The sequence below is a fragment of the Lucilia sericata genome, unplaced genomic scaffold (genome assembly GCF_015586225.1).
Source record: "Lucilia sericata isolate MDLA Ls3-8-SP2 unplaced genomic scaffold, ASM1558622v1 Contig000826F_arrow, whole genome shotgun sequence".
NCBI lineage: Eukaryota > Metazoa > Arthropoda > Insecta > Diptera > Calliphoridae > Lucilia > Lucilia sericata.
Window position 1 is genome coordinate 20,554 of NW_023994818.1, and position 24,447 is coordinate 45,000.

General features: G+C 27.0%; 1 long non-coding RNA gene across 1 annotated transcript in view; it reads right to left on the reverse strand.

Annotated features, from left to right (window-relative positions):
- Nucleotides 1-24,447, reverse strand: part of LOC119608388 — a 46,232-nt gene that overhangs the window by 16,047 nt on the left and 5,738 nt on the right. Inside the window, exon 3 of the long non-coding RNA XR_005231814.1 lies at nucleotides 17,440-17,472. This is a non-coding gene — a long non-coding RNA (uncharacterized LOC119608388). The remainder of the gene's footprint in view (nucleotides 1-17,439; nucleotides 17,473-24,447) is intronic.

A 24,447-nucleotide genomic window follows, 5' to 3' on the forward strand; every position in this document is an offset into this window, starting at 1 on the left:
AATACAATGTTGATAGCATTTATTATATTGGTGATATTATTTTTTGTTGTTATTGTTTAATAATTTAAAGATTTTTCTTTTACCTCTTCCCGATTAGATTAATTGAAATCAAATTGATTTTAGTTGTTTTAATTAAATTTGTTTTGTGTGTTTTTTTTTTTTTTTGTTCAATCAATGAGAATTTTTCAATTATTGTTTTGCTTATTAATTTATTTAGTTGTTTATATTAATACAATTACGTTTCATTACTGTAGTAAACTATTTTAAAGTCTCTAACTTGCTCGTTAATTGTACGAAAACAATGATCAATATTTTATTTAGCTCCCTAAAATAGGCAATACTAGTACTATAATATTCTATATGTGTTTATTGTAGTTAACCCTAGAATACCAACCGTTATTCTAGGGTTAACGTTAAATTGGATTGTTAGATTGGATGATCGAAATATCAAATATCGTTAAGTTTTATAAAAAAAATCTATATATTTTACCGAAATTTTGAACTTTTTAGTAAAATTTTTATACCTACATATTTAGTTTTAGCGAAATATTTAGTGTTATTTTAAAAATTTTAGATTTTTAGTGAATTTGTCAATTAATAGTGAAACTGCGGGATATCAATAAAACTTTCAGTCAAATTTAAAATTTTAAGAAAATTTCGACTTTTAATGAAATTTTGAAGATTTAGTGATATTCAAAATTTAACTGAAATTTTTAATTTTTTGTGAAATTTTTAATTTTTTGTGAAATTTTAATTTTTTTGTGAAATTTTGAATTTGTAGTAAAATTTTGAATTTTTAATAAAATTTAGAAAATCTGAAAAAATTTTTGAATTTTTAGTAAATATTCTAACTTTAAGTGAAATTTAAAAATTTTTTATTGAAATGAAGAATTTTTATTAAAAATTTAAAAATTCTTAGTGAAATTTCGAATTTTAAGTAAAAATTTTAAATTTAGACTAAACTATAGACTAGACTATTGGCTAGAATTCAGACTAGACTATAGACTAGACTATAGACTAGACTATAGACTAGACTATAGACTAGACTATAGACTAGACTATAGACTAGACTATAGACTAGACTATAGACTAGACTATAGACTAGACTATAGACTAGACTATAGACTAGACTATAGACTAGACTATAGACTAGACTATAGACTAGACTATAGACTAGACTATAGACTAGACTATAGACTAGACTATAGACTAGACTATAGACTAGACTATAGACTAGACTATAGAGAGACTATAGACTAGACTATAGACTAGACTATAGACTAGACTATAGACTAGACTATAGACTAGACTATAGACTAGACTATAGACTAGACTATAGACTAGACTATAGACTAGACTATAGACTAGACTATAGACTAGACTATAGACTAGACTATAGACTAGACTATAGACTAGACTATAGACTAGACTATAGACTAGACTATAGACTAGACTATAGACTAGACTATAGACTAGACTATAGACTAGACTATAGACTAGACTATAGACTAGACTATAGACTAGACTATAGACTAGACTATAGACTAGACTATAGACTAGACTATAGACTAGACTATAGACTAGACTATAGACTAGACTATAGACTAGACTATAGACTAGACTATAGACTAGACTAGACTATAGACTAGACTATAGACTAGACTATAGACTAGACTATAGACTAGACTATAGACTAGACTATAGACTAGACTATAGACTAGACTATAGACTAGACTATAGACTAGACTATAGACTAGACTATAGACTAGACTATAGACTAGACTATAGACTAGACTATAGACTAGACTATAGACTAGACTATAGACTAGACTATAGACTAGACTATAGACTAGACTATAGACTAGACTATAGACTAGACTATAGACTAGACTATAGACTAGACTAGACTATAGACTAGACTAGACTAGACTATAGACTAGACTATAGACTAGACTAGACTATAGACTAGACTATAGACTAGACTAGACTATAGACTAGACTATAGACTAGAAGACTATAGACTAGACTATAGACTAGACTATAGACTAGACTATAGACTAGACTATAGACTAGACTATAGACTAGACTATAGACTAGACTATAGACTAGACTATAGACTAGACTATAGACTAGACTATAGACTAGACTATAGACTAGACTAGACTAGACTATAGACTAGACTATAGACTAGACTATAGACTAGACTATAGACTAGACTATAGACTAGACTATAGACTAGACTATAGACTAGACTATAGACTAGACTATAGACTAGACTAAGACTAGACTATAGACTAGACTATAGACTAGACTATAGACTAGACTATAGACTAGACTATAGACTAGACTATAGACTAGACTATAGACTAGACTATAGACTAGACTATAGACTAGACTATAGACTAGACTATAGACTAGACTATAGACTAGACTATAGACTAGACTAAGACTAGACTATAGACTAGACTATAGACTAGACTATAGACTAGACTATAGACTAGACTATAGACTAGACTATAGACTAGACTATAGACTAGACTATAGACTAGACTATAGACTAGACTATAGACTAGACTATAGACTAGACTATAGACTAGACTATAGACTAGACTATAGACTAGACTATAGACTAGACTATAGACTAGACTATAGACTAGACTATAGACTAGACTATAGACTAGACTATAGACTAGACTAGTAGACCTAGACTATAGACTAGACTATAGACTAGACTATAGACTAGACTATAGACTACTAGACTATAGACTAGACTATAGACTAGACTATAGACTAGACTATAGACCTAGACCTATAGACTAGACTATAGACTAGACTATAGACTAGACTATAGACTAGACTATAGACTAGACTATAGACTAGACTATAGACTAGACTATAGACTAGACTATAGACTAGACTATAGACTAGACTATAGACTAGACTATAGACTAGACTATAGACTAGACTATAGACTAGACTATAGACTAGACTAAGACTAGACTATAGACTAGACTATAGACTAGACTATAGACTAGACTATAGACTAGACTATAGACTAGACTATAGACTAGACTATAGACTAGACTATAGACTAGACTATAGACTAGACTATAGACTAGCTATAGACTAGACTATAGACTAACTTATAGACTAGACTATAGAACTTAGACTATAGACTAGACTATAGACTAGACTATAGACTAGACTATAGACTATAGACTAGACTATAGACTAGACTATAGACTAGACTATAGACTAGACTATAGACTAGACTATAGACTAGACTATAGACTAGACTATAGACTAGACTATAGACTAGACTATAGACTAGACTATAGACTAGACTATAGACTAGACTATAGACTAGACTATAGACTAGACTATAGACTAGACTATAGACTAGACTATAGACTAGACTATAGACTAGACTATAGACTAGACTATAGACTAGACTATAGACTAGACTATAGACTAGACTATAGACTAGACTATAGACTAGACTATAGACTAGACTATAGACTAGACTATAGACTAGACTATAGGCTAGACTATAGACTAGACTATAGACTAGACATAGACTATAGACTAGACTATAGACTAGACTATAGACTAGACTATAGACTAGACTATAGACTAGACTATAGACTAGACTATAGACTAGACTATAGACTAGACTATAGACTAGACTATAGACTAGACTATAGACTAGACTATAGACTAGACTATAGACTAGACTATAGACTAGACTATAGACTAGACTATAGACTAGACTATAGACTAGACTATAGACTAGACTATAGACTAGACTATAGACTAGACTATAGACTAGACTATAGACTAGACTATAGACTAGACTATAGACTAGACTATAGACTAGACTATAGACTAGACTATAGACTAGACTATAGACTAGACTATAGACTAGACTATAGACTAGACTATAGACTAGACTATAGACTAGACTATAGACTAGACTATAGACTAGACTATAGACTAGACTATAGACTAGACTATAGACTAGACTATAGACTAGACTATAGACTAGACTATAGACTAGACTATAGACTAGACTATAGACTAGACTATAGACTAGACTATAGACTAGACTATAGACTAGACTATAGACTAGACTATAGACTAGACTATAGACTAGACTATAGACTAGACTAGACTAGACTATAGACTAGACTATAGACTAGACTATAGACTAGACTATAGACTAGATTATAGACTAGACTATAGACTAGACTATAGACTAGACTATAGACTAGATTATAGACTAGACTATAGACTAGACTATAGACTAGACTATAGACTAGACTATAGACTAGACTATAGACTAGACTATAGACTAGACTATAGACTAGACTATAGACTAGACTATAGACTAGACTATAGACTAGACTATAGACTAGACTATAGACTAGACTATAGACTAGACTATAGACTAGACTATAGACTAGACTATAGACTAGACTATAGACTAGACTATAGACTAGACTATAGACTAGACTATAGACTAGACTATAGACTAGACTATAGACTAGACTATAGACTAGACTATAGACTAGACTATAGACTAGACTATAGACTAGACTATAGACTAGACTATAGACTAGACTATAGACTCGACTATAGACTAGACTATAGACTAGACTATAGACTAGACTATAGACTAGACTATAGACTTGACTATAGACTAGACTATAGACTAGACTATAGACTAGACTATAGACTAGACTATAGACTAGACTATAGACTAGACTATAGACTAGACTATAGACTAGACTATAGACTAGACTATAGACTAGACTATAGACTAGACTATAGACTAGACTATAGACTAGACTATAGACTAGACTATAGACTAGACTATAGACTAGACTATAGACTAGACTATAGACTAGACTATAGACTAGACTATAGACTAGACTATAGACTAGACTATAGACTAGACTATAGACTAGACTATAGACTAGACTATAGACTAGACTATAGACTAGACTATAGACTAGACTATAGACTAGACTATAGACTAGACTATAGACTAGACTATAGACTAGACTATAGACTAGACTATAGACTAGACTATAGACTAGACTATAGACTAGACTATAGACTAGACTATAGACTAGACTATAGACTAGACTATAGACTAGACTATAGACTAGACTATAGACTAGACTATAGACTAGACTATAGACTAGACTATAGACTAGACTATAGACTAGACTATAGACTAGACTATAGACAAAAGGTTCAGATCCTAAACTAAAAACTATTAAAAATATTTCTAGTTTTTAAATTAAATCTGACAATTTTCTCATAATTTTTAAAATTCCAATTATGTATAATTTTAGCTATGATTTCAAACTAAAGCAAAAAACACGCATTTTATTTGCCAGTAGTTGTCCAAAAAACAATATTCAGTTGGACAAATATTTTTAAATTTATAAAATGCCACGAGATATCAAACACATGTTTATGCTTAAATAAACAAAATTATAAAAAATAAAAAAAGAACAGAAATCATTTCATAGACAAAGTAATTAAAATCTAAATAAAAACGAAACAAAATAAGAGTAATATGTAAAATATAATTAAAAATTTGTTAAAAATGAATTTCGTTTAAAAGAATAGTGGGTTGATGAATGATTTGAATTGAAACAACAAATGACATAAGAACATAAAAGAGCTTAAAGCGTAAACTCGATAAGCCATAAGGTTTAAAAACTATGTTTAGTTAACAATATAAAACCATTTTATAAAAAGCTATATTTTAGTGAAAATTCCACAAATATTTTTCCAAGAATTCGCCTAAATTATAAAAAAATTATGTTTTAAAACCAACAGTAAGGTATAAAACTGACACAATGAAATAAATCCTAATAGTAGTTAGTACAATACATAGTACAACCAACAATCACCTGCTTCAATTACACTATAGCTGGGTGTTTGCCGGTAACGGGTACTAAACCAACTTACCGTCAAAATATATTATTATTTTATATTTGTTTCTCTTGTGAATAATATTAATGCTAAAACTAAATGCTAAATGTATTCATATTATACTTATAGTTAAATGCTTTTGCTTGCTACTTTTTAAAAATAATAATCATCATCATCCATCCATCCATCCAACTACACCACAATTAGTGTACTTGTGTACATTTTAGTGTTAAATTGTGAGTTAAGTACCTACAAAAATATATTTATTATAGCAGCAGCAAAAGTACGTCGTTGGTCGTCCGTCGTTCACACATGCCAACAAAGAGTAAAAAAAAACACGGCAGCAAAAGCTTCTTTCCAGTCTGATTCATTCATAAGTTTTTTGTGCATAATGAAAAAATAAGTGAAAAAAGAATTAAATATAAAAAAATTAGCTAAAGTGGCCAACACGAGACACAGTGGGTAGTGAAGATAGAAAATTTGAAAATTTGACGTCTGCTATCAAATCACATGCACAGATCGTTTCGAATCGTAAAGTTCTGTGATATTCTAAAGAACCTTTTTATTAAATGCTGTAACGGCTCTTAGACTTAAAATGTTGTTCATGGCTATATCTTACAAAAAAAATGGGCACTTATTTGGGTTAGATCTATATCTAGATCTAGATTTGTTTAATTTCTGCACGGAGAGAAATCCTAAAATTAATTATCATTTAGATCAACTATCGGCAAAAAGATATGTGAAGAGCTTTCTTGCTCCCTAAAATTCACCAATCCAATAAGACGGCTCAATAATTTATTATTTTCAACTTGCATGTATTCATAAAGATCGGCCCAAGATTCCGTATGTGTATATAAAATACGGGGTTCACACTTAAAGAGTCGCTTATGGCCAAAAACCAAAACCATTAGTCACCAATTTGATGCTATTTCAGATCAAAACTATAAAACTACTGTCTACACTGAAGCCTAGAATAGAGTTTGGCGAGTTTACTCTATTAAGACTTTTGAGTCAGTTAATTTCCTTTAAAGTAAATTTCACCCCAGGGACGTTAACATTTTAAAAGTTTTGGAATCAATTTCAAATATTAAAACATTTATTTATTCAATCCCACTGTTCTCCCACTGATTGTGGCACATTCTTTAACAAATATTTGACAAGATAAATAAAATTCAGTGTATAATTCATATCAAAATCTGTAAGTCCCTACTTAATTCGTTACAGCTCTCAGCACATTTATTTCCAAAATTTTATGTATTTCAAAAATGTAGTATTTACATTTTTATGATTTTTTTTTCTAAAAAAATGTTTGCTTTTCATTGCTAAACGGTTGAATTGCAATTTTATATGTGTAATTTTTAAATTCAGGGTAAAATTGCAATGTTTAAGCTTTAAAAACGCATTTTATTTTTGTAGTTTTATGGTCGTTTCAAGTGTTTTTTGTTTCTGAATATTTTGTTTTTCTTTAAAGTTGTAAATGTTTAAGAAACAACATACAATTGTAAATAGTTTTTTTTTCTAACAAATGAATACATTTTTAATGCGTGTGCTTTTTGTAAAGGGGGGAAGTATATCTCAGAATCCATTAGTATTGGTATTCACGATTGACAATTATGGAGTACTCCAGCAAATTGTATTTCTGTTTCTTTTTGTTAACAATGTTCTAACTTTAACTAGACTTAAGTCTATAGTCTAGTCTATAGTCTAGTCTATAGTCTAGTCTATAGTCTAGTCTATAGTCTAGTCTATAGTCTATAGTCTAGTCTATAGTCTAGTCTATAGTCTAGTCTATAGTCTAGTCTAGTCTAGTCTAGTCTAGTCTATAGTCTAGTCTATAGTCTAGTCTATAGTCTAGTCTATAGTCTAGTCTATAGTCTAGTCTATAGTCTAGTCTATAGTCTAGTCTATAGTCTAGTCTATAGTCTAGTCTATTAGTCTAGTCTATAGTCTAGTCTATAGTCTAGTCTATAGTCTAGTCTATAGTCTAGTCTATAGTCTAGTCTAGTCTAGTCTATAGTCTAGTCTATAGTCTAGTCTATAGTCTAGTCTATAGTCTAGTCTATAGTCTAGTCTATAGTCTAGTCTATAGTCTAGTCTATAGTCTAGTCTATAGTCTAGTCTATAGTCTAGTCTATAGTCTAGTCTATAGTCTAGTCTATAGTCTAGTCTATAGTCTAGTCTATAGTCTAGTCTATAGTCTAGTCTATAGTCTAGTCTATAGTCTAGTCTATAGTCTAGTCTATAGTCTAGTCTATAGTCTAGTCTATAGTCTAGTCTATAGTCTAGTCTATAGTCTAGTCTATAGTCTAGTCTATAGTCTAGTCTATAGTCTAGTCTATAGTCTAGTCTATAGTCTAGTCTATAGTCTAGTCTATAGTCTAGTCTATAGTCTAGTCTATAGTCTAGTCTATAGTTCTAGTCTATAGTCTAGTCTATAGTCTAGTCTATAGTCTAGCTATAGTCTAGTCTATTAGTCTAGTCTATAGTCTAGTCTATAGTCTAGTCTATAGTCTAGTCTATAGTTAGTCTATAGTCTAGTCTATAGTCTAGTCTATAGTCTAGTCTATAGTCTAGTCTATAGTCTAGTCTATAGTCTAGTCTATAGTCTAGTCTATAGTCTAGTCTATAGTCTAGTCTATAGTCTAGTCTATAGTCTAGTCTATAGTCTAGTCTATAGTCTAGTCTAGTCTATAGTCTAGTCTATAGTCTAGTCTATAGTCTAGTCTAGTCTATAGTCTAGTCTATAGTCTAGTCTATAGTCTAGTCTATAGTCTAGTCTATAGTCTAGTCTATAGTCTAGTCTATAGTCTTGTCATATAGTCTAGTCTATAGTCTAGTCTATAGTCTAGTCAATAGTCTAGTCAATAGTCTAGTCTATAGTCTAGTCTATAGTCTAGTCTATAGTCTAGTCTATAGTCTAGTCTATAGTCTAGTCTATAGTCTAGTCTATAGTCTAGTCTATAGTCTAGTCTATAGTCTAGTCTATAGTCTTTTTAATCAAAAAATTATTTCTGTTTCGTTACTTTTCCAACTTCCCCTCTATTACGAATACGTGTATATAAAAAATGAAAAGAAAAAACAACATTCATCCAAAATAAGATGTTGGCCATAATCTTAGAGAATGCAACAGCGATTAGTCAGAAACCTGTTGGGGTTTTTATTTATTTAATGTATTTTTACGGTTACAAATGAAATAAAAAAAGCCAACAACCAGCCCCAGTCAGTCATTTACTTTTATTTCTAATACCAAGTGTACCTACCAACAACTGCAAATAAATAGACGTTTGTATGTTTATGTGTATAAGTACATTTGTATGTATGTACATCTTCAAAAAGATTTGTACGTCGAATACAGCAGTGCAATTGTTTTGTGAGTAAGTTGGTTGTTTGGCTGGCTGGTTGGTTGGTTGCATATTTATACTTGACTCGGTATTTCTTTACTTGATGTCAGGGTATTGTGGTTTAAAAGCATTTCTTCTTCATGGCTCTAACACTAAAATAACTATAAAAAACTCATGAAATCCATAAATATTGTATATCAACAAAAATGAAATATACTCGTACAAACACACACACTCGTATAATAATTTTATTAGAAAACGTAGTCGTACGAAGGTATTTCTTTATTCTACCTTTTGAAAATATTTTGTTGTCTATTAAACAGAAATATGATTAAAGAGTTAACACGAAAACGTTTTTATTTATGCAGTCAATTTGGAGTACTGATCTACTACCGACACTAACGATTCAAAAATTAACACTGGCTAATGAATTTTCTATAATAATCGCTGAAGAGAGATAGGATTGTCCAATACTTCCTTACGTTTTTGCACCTCAAAAGGTTGTCTAGTTATAATTAGACTCAAAGAAACATGATCGCAATGGCTGCACATAACTGGTTAGAAATAACGACGTCTCGAGCACTGACTGGAAAACTTTCTATGATAAGCTTGATCTATTAGTCACTATCAGACTATTCAATCGTATCATTAAATCTTGAGAAATTGATCAGACGTGAATTGCTCTTAGACTCAAAAGGACTGACTGATAACATATTCATATTGGTCATTTGACAAAGCAACAAGTTAATGATTGTTTTTCGGGACCTTACGATCATTTTCTAAACTCTCTAAAAAAAAGTGCCAAAGTACTAATGGGTTCTCAAGGTGCACAAAATTGTTCCAGATTTGGAAAACTAATAATTTTGCCATAAAAAAGGAGTTAATTAGACTACAGTATAATGAAATTTAAAATGAACTAACACATTTACAGTTCGATTTCCATGAGGCGGACATCTGAAGATTTTAAAATCTTAAAAAGATTTGGTTCGGATATGACCCAGAAGAACAACCTTATTTATACCCTTATCATTATGACAAAGGTTATCAAAAGAGTCACTTTTTGAAAATCTCCTTAATTTAATTCTAATAAACTTAAATGAATGAATATTTGATAAAACTTATAAACCTTCTGTTACCCATTCTCCTTCAACCCGAGTCACTGACATCATGGCCACAGCAACTGAAAATGGAAGATGTCTCTATATACATATGTACATCATACCAAGGAAAACACAACCAGCATGAACTTAATTTAAATAAAAGAAGAAACAAACTAACCTAAATGAAACTCTAGAGAGAATTAAAAAATTTATAAACCCAGAAAACTTAGCACACAGACAATTACCCACATAGGCCACAACAAATTTAAGGTTTTATTTGGAAAGAAATTGTTGCTGTTTTTGTAGTTGTTGTGAATGTGTAACCGAATACCCTTAACACTGGCATAATCCGGCACTCTATCCTATTCATAAATTAACAGGTAACATTTTATACAACAAAAGCACACTCACAAACTGAGAAACAAACACTTTGAAAAAAAAAGACAACATGTAGCAATTTAAGCTCCTTTTTTAAGGAAATACAAAAGGGGGAAATTTGTCAAGAAATTGGTATCTTTTTCTGGTACCATTTTAAACTGGAAATTAACAGTTTACATAAACATAATCATGCCTAATAGTTTTATCTCTGCTAGAATAAATTTATGTCAAAGAGACAGATTTCTTTTATTTAAATTACAAGTAGTAGTTCCAGTATATATCCCCAGTAAACAGTAGAGTAACTAGTTTCATTTCACTTCTTTTTCCATTTAGAATAAACATAAATCAAATAAATATTTGCAAAAGGAAACCAGATATTTATTTCATTAACCGTAAGTCGAGAATTAAGTACTAATGTGTGCTCTCGAAAGAAATTTAGGTACTTTAAGTAAGAAAAAAGTACTAATTTCTAGTTTTCTAGTTTCATCTCTCAAATCAAATGTTCAATTCCGTATTGCGAATACGATTAGATGATATCAGTCTGTCTGCAAAATCGATTGATAAATAACGAAGATAGGAGCATAATTACCGTAAATTTTGAATAAAACTCGAATTCAATTGAAGAAAAAGTACTTATTTTTAGCACCATAACTCTAGATAAAAGTATAAAAAAATAAAAAGTACTAATTTTAATAATATAACATAACATTGATTTTAAAACAAATCTTTAATTTAATAAAAACCTTTATAACCTTAAAAGTACCTTAAATTCAATGATACTTTTCCTAAAAAGGTACTTTTTCAAAAAGATTATTTCTGTTAAATTCAAATTGAAAAAAAAAATCATGAAAATAACTTATGGAATATTTAAATAAATAAAATCTTCAAATAAAACCATGTATAACAGTTTTTTCTATGGAAATATTTATGTATAACACATTTTTCCTATAGTGAAATTAATGTATAACAGTTTTTTCTGTAAAAACTAGAGCATAACAGTTTTTTATAGACAATTTTTGCGTATAACACATTTGCCTAAAGAAAATTTGGGTATAACAGTTTTTTTATAGAAAAATTTATGTATAACAGTTTTTTTCTATAAGAAAATGTATGTATAACAGTTTTTTCTGTAAAAAATAGAGCATTAAATTTTTTTATAGACAAAATAGTGTATAACAGCTTTTTTTAAAGAAAAATTTGTGTATAACACTTTTTTTCTATAGAAAAATTTCTGTATAACACTTTTTTCTATAGAAAAATTTCTGTATAACACTTTTTTCTTCAGAAAAATTTGCGTATATTGTTTTTTTTTTTTTAAAGAAAAAATTGTTTATAACAGTTTTATCTATAAAAAAAATTGTTTAACCGGCATTTCTATAGAAATATTTGGGTATAACAGTTTTTCCTATAAAAAAAATTAAGTATAACAGTTTTTTTATAGAAAAATATATGTATGACAGATTTTCCTATAAAAAAAAATTAGTATAACAGTTTTTTTATAGAAAAATATATGTATTACAGTTAAAATTTAGAGCATTAAATTTGTTATATTTTTTATATTGTGTATAACACTGTTTTCTAAAGAAAAAAAATTCTGTATAACAGTTTTCTTTAAAAAAAATTGTTTATAACTGTTTTTTCCATTGAAAAAATTCTGTATAATAAATTTTTCTATAGAAATATTTATTTTTTTTCTATAAAAAGTTTGAGTATAACAGTTTTTTATATTGAAAAATGTTAATATAACAGTTGTTGGTACTTTTGCCTGAAAAAAGGTACTTTTTCCCAAAAAGTTTATCTCTATTAAAACCAAATAGAAAAAAATCATGAAAAATACTAATGGAATCTTCAAATAAACAAAACGTAACGAAGAAACATGACAAAATAAACAACAAAAAATACAGTGGCAAACGGTTGAAGGGACGGACAGATAAAAAAGAAACACACACAAAAAAAGTACGTAAGAAACATGATACAATATTCAAGCAAATAACACGAACAATTTTATGGCCAAGTTTTCATTTTGGTACGAGAAACTTTATACCACATTTATATACAATTTTGTTTTTTTTTTATATTTATTTTTGTGTTTATTTATTCATTTTTTTGGTTCTATCTGTTTTACTCATGGTTTTTTTTTCCAATTTTTACATTAAAAGACTAAACACGAAAAGTGTTTTGAGAAAATATGTATGTTTTTAAATGCTAACAGAATAGTTTACAAAAATTTACTTTAGCAAATTATTACAAATATTTAGAATTTTTCTATAATTTTTGCAGAAATTTCTTTTTAAATTATATTTTCTCATAAAGATCTTGTTATTTATGCAATTTTGTCTGCAAGTAGGAAAAAAAAACACACTAGCAGCCACAAATAAAGTACTTTACTGATTAAAAGCCACAAACTATCTTAGAAAATTTTTTCCTAATTTTTTTTTTTTTCGTTCATAAAATAAAAATAAAGAAATTCTTCATTTAATTGCGGTTAATTGTTATAAATTATACTTTTTTTCATATTATTAAATACATAAAGATGATGACTAAACTTCATCGACGATGTTGATGAAGTTGATTATTATGAAAACAAAAGGGTTTATTTTAGAGGGGAAAGTAAAAATATAAACTGTTGAATTTCATTATAAATGTAGTTAAAAAAATTGTATAACAGTTTCTTTCCAAAATAAAAAATTGCATTTAAACACATTTTTATGAAAAATTTGTGTATAACAGTTTTTTCTCTAGAAAAATTTTGTGTATAACAGTTTTTTACAAAAAAAAAATTATTATAACAGTTTATTCTATACAAAAATTCGTCTATAACAGTTTTTTTATAGAAAAATTTATGTATAACAGTTTTACCAATAAAATCCTTTCTGTTTAACTGTGTATAACAGTTTTTCTGTAGAAAAATTTGTGTATAACAGTTTTTTATAGAACAATTTATGTATAACAGTTTTACCAAACTGTTTAACTGTGTATAACAGTTTTACCAAACTGTTATAACAGTTTTCTGTAGAAAAATTTGTATATAACAGTTTTTTCTATAGAAAAATTTATGTATAACAGTTTTTTCTATAGCAAAATTTGTGTATAACAGTTTTTTTCTATAGAAAAATTTTGTGTATAACTGTTTTTTATAGAAAAATTAATGTACAACAGTTTTACCAATAAAATTCTATCTGTTCAACTGTGTATAACAGTTTTTCTGTAGAAAAATTTGTGTATAACAGTTTTTTCTGTAGAAAAATTTTTGTATAACAGCTTTTTCTATAGCAAAATTTGTGTATAACAGTTTTTTCTATAAAAAATGTATGTATAACAGTTTTTTCTATAGCAAAATTTGTGTATAACAGTTTTTATATAGAAAAATTTATGTATTACAGTTTTACCAATGAAATCCTTTCTGTACAAACAATTTTTATATAACAGTTTCAATAAAAACCTTTTTGTATAACAGTTTCTCCTATAGAAAACTTTGTATATAAACAGTTTATTCTACAGAAAATTTTAGTGTAACAGTTTTTCCAATAAAAACCCTTTCTGTATAGAAAAATTTCAACAGTTTTTTCTATAGACAAATTTTGTTATATAACAGTTTTTTCTATAGAAAAATGTATAACAGTTTTTCCTAAAAAATCTATTGTATAAATTTTTTCCTATAAAAAACTTTGTAAGTAACAGTTTTTTTCTATAGATAATTTGTGTATAAGAGTGGAAAAACATTTTTTTATAGAAAAATGTGTGTATAACAGCTTCTTCTATAACAAATTCTATGTATAATAGTTGTTTCTTTAAAAAATTTCGTAAATAACAATATTTTTCATAATTCTGTCTTTTAAAAATTTCTTTTTAATTACGTCGCCTTGTAAATTACATAAAAATATACAGTTTGTAAATTTGCAATTAGTATGTAATTTTAGTTCCAAAAACTAAATTACACAAACTCAATGCAATTAGTAAAAATATAATAAAAAAGGAACAAAGCAAAAAAAAAAAACACAAAAGACCAATAGACAAACCTCAAAAATTTGTGAGTCAGTTTTAGAATATATATTTACAAACACATTCATTTATCCAACCATCCCATCCCATCCATCAGTTAATTTACAGACACAACATCAAAAAATAAACTAAAAATCATTTCACTTAAAATGACAGTAGTCAGAGAGAGTTCTGAATCGTTTGCCTGTCTCTGCCTCTTGGTATAACCGATTATTTTGAATGTCAATTTTGTGTCTTCCTGACTACAGGTTGTACAATGAAAACAAAAAAAAAATGTATGTAAAAATATCTGTTTGTTTGTAAAATAATATTTTGCTTGGTATATTTTGTTCTGTTTTTTTTTTTTTTTGCTTACCATGCAATTATATCTAATTACTTTTACACACTCTATAGGTTTAGTGACAAACATCAGCTGATGAATGGAAATAATAATAAAAAGAACAAAAACAACGTCAAACTATCTTTATTAGAGACATGTTCCTAGCAGCAAAAAGAAAACACACCCTGAAGGATATTTTTTTGCATACAAATGTATATTCTCATTGTTGTTCCGTTGTTCTCTTATATTTAGCTAAAAACTAAGATATTTTATAACATTCTACCTTCTAACTAGAAATTATATTACAACAATGGAAATTACTTAATTCGAATTAAATGGTTTTTAAATTAGTAAATTTAAAAAAAAAATCACAGAAACTATATTGTAATTAGAAGGTTTTTCTGTGAACTGTTAATGTATCTAATGAGCTAAAATTGAGCAAAAAAAAACGGTAAAGAATATGTATAACAATTATTTCTATGAGAAATTCGGCGTATAGAAATATAAATCATAGCAAAATTTGTGCATAACTGTTTTTTTCTCTAGAAAAAATTATGTATAACCGTTTTTCTGTAGAGAAATTATTTTAAAACACTTTTTGCTGTAGAAAAATTTATATATAACAGTTTGGTATAATAGTTTTTTTTTTTTCATAGAAAAATTTGTTTATACAGTTTTTTTATATGTTTTTCTATAGAAAAATTTCAGTATAACAGTTTTTTCTTTGAAAAAGTTTATGCATAAAAGTATTTCTATTGACATGTTTGAGTATAACAGTTTTTTCAATAGATACGTTTGGATATAACAGTATTTTCTTTCGAAAAATTTGTGTATAACAGTTTCTTTTATAAAAAATTTAGGTATAACAGTTTCTTCTATAAAAAATTTAAGTATAACAGTTTTCCTATAAAACAATTTGTTTATAAAACTTTTTTCTCTAGAACAAATAAATGTATAAGAATTTATCAATAGTTTTTTCTTAGAAAAATTTTTGTATAACAGTTTTCCCATAGAAAAATTTGTTTATAACAGTTTTACTGTAGAAAATTTTGCGTATAACCATTTTCTATAAATTTGTTTATAATACTTTTTTCTTTAGGAAAATGTCTGTTTAGCAGTTTTTGCTATAGAAAAAAAAAATTTTTAAATTTATTTATAAAAGATTTTTTATAGACATCTTTGTGTATAACAGTTTTTTATAGAAAAAATTTGTGTATAACAGTTTTCCAACAGAAAATTTTTTTATAACAACTTTTCTGTAAAAAAAACTTTGCTTATGACTATTTTTATATATAAAAATTAGTTTACAACATTTTTTTTCTCTTGAAAAAATTAATGTATAAGAGTTTGTCTATAGGAAAATTTGAGTGTAATAGTTTTTCTATAGAAAAATTTGTGTATAACAGTTTTTTCTTTAGAAAAGTTTATGTATAAAACAGTTTTAGTTTAACAGTTTTTTTTCTATAGATATGTTTGGGTATAAGAGTATTTTCTTTAGACAAATTTGTGTATAACAGTTTTTTCTATAAAAAAAATTTAATTATAACAGTTTTCCTATAAAAAAAATTGTTTAGAAAACATTTTCTCTTGAAAAAATAAATGTGTAAGAGTTTTTTTATAGGAAAATTTCTGTATAGCAGTTTTTTCTATACACATCTTTGTGCATAACAGTTTTTCTCTTTAGAAAATTTTATGTATAAAAGTTTTTCTATAGACATCTTTGTGTATAACAGTTTTTTATAGACAAAATTTGTGTATAACAGTTTTTCAATAGAAAATTTTTGTATAACAGCTTTTTTGTGGAAAACTATGCTTATAACTATTTTTCTATAGAAAAATTTGTTTATAACAATTTTTTCTCTTGAAAAAAGAAATGTATAAGAGTTTTTCTATAGGAAAATTTGTGTGTAAAAGTTTTTCTATAGAAAAATTTGTGTGTAATAGTTTTTCGATAGAAAAATTTGTGCATAACAGTTATATCTTTAGAAATCTTTTTGTATAAAAGTTTTTCTATAGACATCTTTGTGTATAACAGTTTTTTCTATAAATAAATTTGTGTATAACAGTATTCCAATAGAAATATTTGTTTATAACAGTTTTTTAGTTGAAATTTTTGCTAATAACCATTCTTCTATAGAAAAAAGTTTTAACACTTTTTTCTCTAGAAAAAATAAGCGTATAAGAGTTTTTCTACAGGAAAATTTATGTATACCAGTTTTTTCTATAGAAAAGTGTATGTATAACAGATTTTTCTTTAGAAAAGTTTAGGTATGTATAAAAGTATTTTTATAGAATATTTTTTATAACAGTTATGTTCGTGTATAACACTTTTTTCTAAGTAGGTACTTACCTTACACCATTTGACCGTTTCCTATATGGTTATCTGAAAAAATAAGAATAAATCATTTATTAAATTATATAAATTCAATGTTTTTTTGTTTTTTGCAAGATTCATTAAATAAATAAATAAACCTTCTTATTCCCTTTCATTCCCACTGTACTGTAGTTACAAAATCATCATTGATAAAAGAAAACATACAAACTTTCAAATATAGAAAATAATTTACAATTAGTATAAGTGTTTTGAATTAAACTAAAAATAAAAGAATCTTATCAGTTAAACAAAAAAATAAATAAATAAAACAATTGAAATTGCAGCATATTGCCAGCTAAAAACCTCTTTTTATATGAAAAAATTGTATATATAAAAAATATCTCATCATATATTACTTTGTGTTATAATAAATTTTCAACTAAATAATATAAAAAGTAAATAAATAAATAGCACAAATAAAAAACACTTACAAAATCATACGTAAACGAAATAAAATAAGTCCAAATAAATAATACAAAAAAAAAATTTTTTTAATTGTAGTTTATTTTTGATGTATTTGGAAATTCCATTAAAATTGGGGGCGTTTGAGATTAGAACCTGAACAACTACAACAAATATAGAAACAAGTTCAAAAACAATCAAATAGCAATAGACACAAATTTGTTACAAGTTTAACTTTCAAGTGTGTCTGCGTGTGTGTGTGTCGATGAAAATTAAATAAAGTCTTTTAATTTTGAAAATTACGAAAGTTAATTAATGTAATTCAATGCAAATGATAATGAATGTATGTTTTGATGTTGTTGTCGTTGTTGTTTTTAAAGTAATTTGGTAAATAAATATATAAACAGTCATTTACATTGTCACAGTGGTGTGGTTAACTAATATTTCTGAAAAGAAAAAAATTTTGACGATTAAAAAAACATTTTTAAATTTTTAACGATGTATAACACTTTTATAAAAAAAACAGTGTATAACAATTTTTTTGTTAAAATGTTTTTGTATAACAATTTTTTCTAGAGACAAATTTTTTTATAACAGTTTTTCTTTTTTAAGTAAAAAATTGTGTATAACAGTTTCTCTACTAAAAAATATATGTATAACAGTTGCTACAATAGAAAAATGGATATTACAGATTTTCTATAGAAAATTTTGTGTATAACAGTTTTTTAATAAAGAAAAGTTTGTGTATAAAAAGTTGTATATAACAGTTTTTAAGAGAAAATGTGTATATTACAGTTTTTTCTATAGAAAACTTTGTGTATAACAGTTTTTTCTCTCGAGAAATTCGTGTATAATATATTTTCTGTGGCAAAATTTGTCAACAACAATTTTTTTATAGAAAAAAATGTATAACAGTTTGTGTATCACAGTTTATTTATATAAAAAAAGATTGTATATAACAGTTTTTTTTTTTTTAATTTGTATAACAGTTACTTTATATAAAAAATACTTCTATTACATTTTTTCTATAGAAAAATGTATAAGAGTTTTTTTACAGAAAACTACATGTATAACAGTTTTTTCTGTTGAAAAATTGTGAATAACAGTTACTCCATAAAAAAGTGAATAACATGAAAGCATTTTCACATAGAAAAATTTGTGTATAATAGTTTTTGCTATAAAAAAATTGTATAACAGTTTTTTATAGAAAAAAATTTAGTATTACAGTTTTTCTTCTATAGAAAAGTCTCTGTTTAACACTTTTATTCATAGCGAAATTTATGTATAACAGTTCTTTTTATAGAAATATTTGGGTGTAACAGTTTTTTCCATAAAAATTTTGTATAAAAGTTTTCTTTACTTTTTAACAGTTTTTTCTATTGAAAAATTAGTTTTTTTCTATAAAAATATTCGTGTATAACAATTTTTTTCTATAGAAAAAATTGTGTATAATAGTTTTTTCTATAAAAGAGTTTGTATAACAGTTATTCATAGAAAAATTTGTGTGTAAAAGTTTTTCCATATAATTTTTTTCTTTAGAATATATTGAGTATAACAGTTTTTCTTAAAAACCGAATTATATAAAATACAGTTTACCATAGAAATCATGGAAAAGAAATAAATATAAAAGTTTCTTTAATAGAAAATTTTATGTAAAATTGATTTTTCTATAGAATGCATTGATTTGAACAGTTTTTTCTTTAAATTTTGTTTATAACACCTTTCTATTAAAAATTAAAATATGTATAACAGTTTTTCCTATATAGAAAATATGAGTATAAATTTTTTATAGAAAATTGAAAGTATAACACTTTTCTCAAAAGGAAGTTTAGTATAACAGTTGTTTTTTCTTTAAATATTATATTTTTTCTTTTAATTGCTATACAAATCTATGCCACTGTGCAACAACATCAAACTCTGATTAGAGAGGGAAGTTTTGTAAAATGTACAAAAAATTGGTATAAAAACAAAACAACTGTAAAAAAAATTGAAAAGTATTTTTTGGGTGTTAAAATTTACCAAAAAAAAAACCTAAAACAGAAAATACTTAACGTGGCATAAAAAAGCATTTGGGAGAGTTATAAAATAATAAAAAAATAAATAACATTACATTGAGTATACAAAGGTATGGTTCGTGATTTTCATACAAAAATAGTAAAATGAAAATACCAACAAAACAAAACACACGTACAAACACTCAATATGACGGGCAATGTAAAAAAAATGAGAGTAAGTACAATTTAAAGCTCAAAATTGCTATTAAAACCATTTTAAAGTGCTCTTTATATGGTTAATAAACAACAAAAATGTGAGGTAGCCCCCCAAAAAATACCAACAAAATAACCTATAAAAATAAAAACAAACAAACTACACACTTAAACATACATACACACACTTCCATCTAATATTAAAGTAAGGCAGCATTCAATTCGCCAAAGTTCAATATGTCTGGCAAGTTTCAATTGAGAAATTGTTTATAGAAAATAATAATCAGAAGGGGAGTAAGAAAATTACAGTTAAAAAATCAAAACAATAAAAGCAACAACAACAATAGCTAACAAACAAATGGGTGGTATGTAGGTATTACAGCAACAACAATATACAACAGGTTCTTGAAGTTTTCTTTAATAAAAATAAAACTGGACTATTTCTTGACTTGCTGACTAGTACGACCATTGAAAATGAGTAATCAAAAGCAAATAAAAACTTGAAATTAAGAAAACAATTTTGTGTGTGTGTAGCTGCTGTTATTTTTTATTAATTTTTTGTTGTTTTTGTTTAATATGTTGCAATTTATTGGTAGTTAAAACTTCTTTTTTTTCAATCAAACAATAAATACAACGTCATTATTCATTGTTAAACAAGAGTAAAGTGATTATTTTAGGTTATTGCTTTGTGTTTACAGTTATTTTGTATCAAATTTTAGTTTTGCTCTAATTTAAAAAATTAGGTAATTGTATGTACGAGTTTTGTTTTAATAAGTCTTTGAACTGTATTAGATATATTTGAGGGTAATGGCCAGAGACTTGGCAATACCCTAGTCTATTGACTAGACTATAGACTATACTATAGACTATACTATAGATAGACTAGACTATAGGCTAGACTATAGACTAGACTATAGACTAGACTATAGGCTAGACTATAGACTAGACTATAGACTAGACTATAGACTAGACGATAGACTAGACTATAGACTAGACTATAGACTAGACTATAGACTAGACTATAGACTAGACTATAGACTAGACTATAGACTAGACTATAGACTACACTATAGACTAGACTATAGACTAGACTATAGACTAGACTATAGACTAGACTAGACTATAGACTAGACTATAGACTAGACTATAGACTAGACTATAGACTAGACTATAGACTAGACTATAGACTAGACTATAGACTAGACTATAGACTAGGCTATAGACTAGGCTATAGACTAGACTATAGACTAGACTATAGACTAGACTATAGACTACACTATAGACTAGACTATAGACTAGACTATAGACTAGATTATAGACTAGACTATAGACTAGACTATAGACTAGACTATAGACTATACTATAGACTATACTATAGACTAGACTATAGACTAGACTATAGACTAGACTATAGACTAGGCTATAGACTAGACTATAGACTAGACTATAGACTAGACTATAGACTAGACTATAGACTAGACTATAGACTAGACTATAGACTAGACTATAGACTAGACTATAGACTAGACTATAGACTATACTATAGACTAGACTATAGACTAGACTATAGACTAGACTATAGACTAGACTATAGACTAGACTATAGACTAGACTATAGACTAGACTATAGACTAGACTATAGACTACACTATAGACTACACTATAGACTAGACTAGACTAGACTATAGACTAGACTATAGACTAGACTATAGACTAGACTATAGATAGACTATAGACTAGACTATAGACTAGACTATAGACTAGACTATAGACTAGACTATAGACTAGACTATAGACTAGACTATAGACTAGACTATAGACTAGACTATAGACTAGACTATAGACTAGACTATAGACTAGACTATAGACTAGACTATAGACTAGACTATAGACTAGACTATAGACTAGACTATAGACTAGACTATAGACTAGACTATAGACTAGACTATAGACTAGACTATAGACTAGACTATAGACTAGACTATAGACTAGACTATAGACTAGACTATAGACTAGACTATAGACTAGACTATAGACTAGACTATAGACTAGACTATAGACTAGACTATAGACTAGACTATAGACTAGACTATAGACTAGACTAGACTATAGACTAGACTATAGACTAGACTATAGACTAGACTATAGACTAGACTATAGACTAGACTATAGACTAGACTATAGACTAGACTATAGACTAGACTATAGACTAGACTATAGACTAGACTATAGACTAGACTATAGACTAGACTATAGACTAGACTATAGACTAGACTAGACTATAGACTAGACTATAGACTAGACTACTAGACTAGACTATAGACTCGAATAGACTGACTATAGGACTAGACTATAGGACTAGACTATAGACTAGACTATAGACTGGGACTATAGACTAGACTATAGACTAGACTGTAGACTAGACTATAGACTTGACTATGTTGATTTATCCCTTTATCGACGATATTTACCAAGTCGTTTAACAGATCATACCTACATATATAGGAAATTTTTATATTAATATAAATTTATTACGATTAAATAAAGACAAAAACTTTGTTGGGTTATATAAGAGTTCAAAGCAAAGAAATCAATATCAATTTTACACCACATTTTTTTCCTCTCAAAAGCCTACATTGGCAACACTTATTGTCTTGTAATTGCAATTTGTTACACTCTTGTGTTTTACTTCTTCAAGTCTTCTTGTTTGTTTTTTTTTTTCTTTTAGTTGGGTTTTTCTTTTGTAACCCTTTGAATTGATGGTATTATTTATCATTTGTTGCAGTTAGATAACAACAACAACCGACACAAATAATGCAATATAATATGCAACAGTATTTCCTGCTTTACAAGATAGATCCATTAATTGAAAAAAATATGAGAAATAAAAAAAATTAAATGAAAATAAAATAGAAGCAAATGACAGCAAATATTAAATCATATAAATGTCCGCAGATACACACAGATATGCAAATACTAATATACACAAAATTATATTTACACTCATTCATACATAATTATAGGGGAGGTCTTCTATAATGGGAAAATTTAATTTGGAACTTAAATGACAGACTGTTACAGGGAGATTGTGAGATATAAAATGCACTGAAAAAAAGTGCAATCTTACTAAATTTTCCATGCCTGATGTGTACTTACAATAATTAACCTGGAATTGTTTATTTGTCGCATGTATTAAATAAATATTTGCTTTTTTCCATATTTCTATTCGATTTATTTATATTATTTTGTTTATCTTAAGAAAAGTTCACAACATTTTTTTTTGTTTATCAATTTGTATTAGTGGAACAAATGAGAGGGAAAAAATAGTTAACATAATAATACGTGTATTGTTTTTATTTAGATAATGAAATAAAAAAACTGGTTTAAAAATTTAAATATTATTTATTTGAGACAAAACAATCTCTATTATGTATATTTCATTTATATTATGTACTACTATTTCCCATTGTTTATTCGGACAGCATGTTGTTTAAAAAATGTATCTGTAATATCTTGCAATCTCGTGGTGATAAAACAGTGGGACAATGATAAGATAATAAAGGCCTTATTCGTATTAAAAAAAGTGCAAGTCGTTAGTTGGAACTAAGTAACTAACTAACTAACTAACTAACTAACTAACTAACTAACTAACTAACTAACTAACTAACTAACTAACTAACTAACTAACTAACTAAACTAACTAACTAACTAACTAACTAACTAACTAACTAACTAACTAACTAACTAACTAACTAACTAACTAACTAACTAACTAACTAACTAACTAACTAACTAACTAACTAACTAACTAACTAACTAACTAACTAACTAACTAACTAACTAACTAACTAACTAACTAACTAACTAACTAACTAACTAACTAACTAACTAACTAACTAACTAACTAACTAACTAACTAACTAACTAACTAACTAACTAACTAACTAACTAACTAACTAACTAACTAACTAACTAACTAACTAACTAACTAACTAACTAACTAACTAACTAACTAACTAACTAACTAACTAACTAACTAACTAACTAACTAACTAACTAACTAACTAACTAACTAACTAACTAACTAACTAACTAACTAACTAACTAACTAACTAACTAACTAACTAACTAACTAACTAACTAACTAACTAACTAACTAACTAACTAACTAACTAACTAACTAACTAACTAACTAACTAACTAACTAACTAACTAACTAACTAAACTAACTAACTAACTACTAACTAACTAACTAACTAACTAACTAACTAACTAACTAACTACTAACTAACTAACTAACTAACTAACTAACTAACTACTACTAACTAACTACTAACTACCTAACTAACTAACTAACTAACTAACTAACTAACTA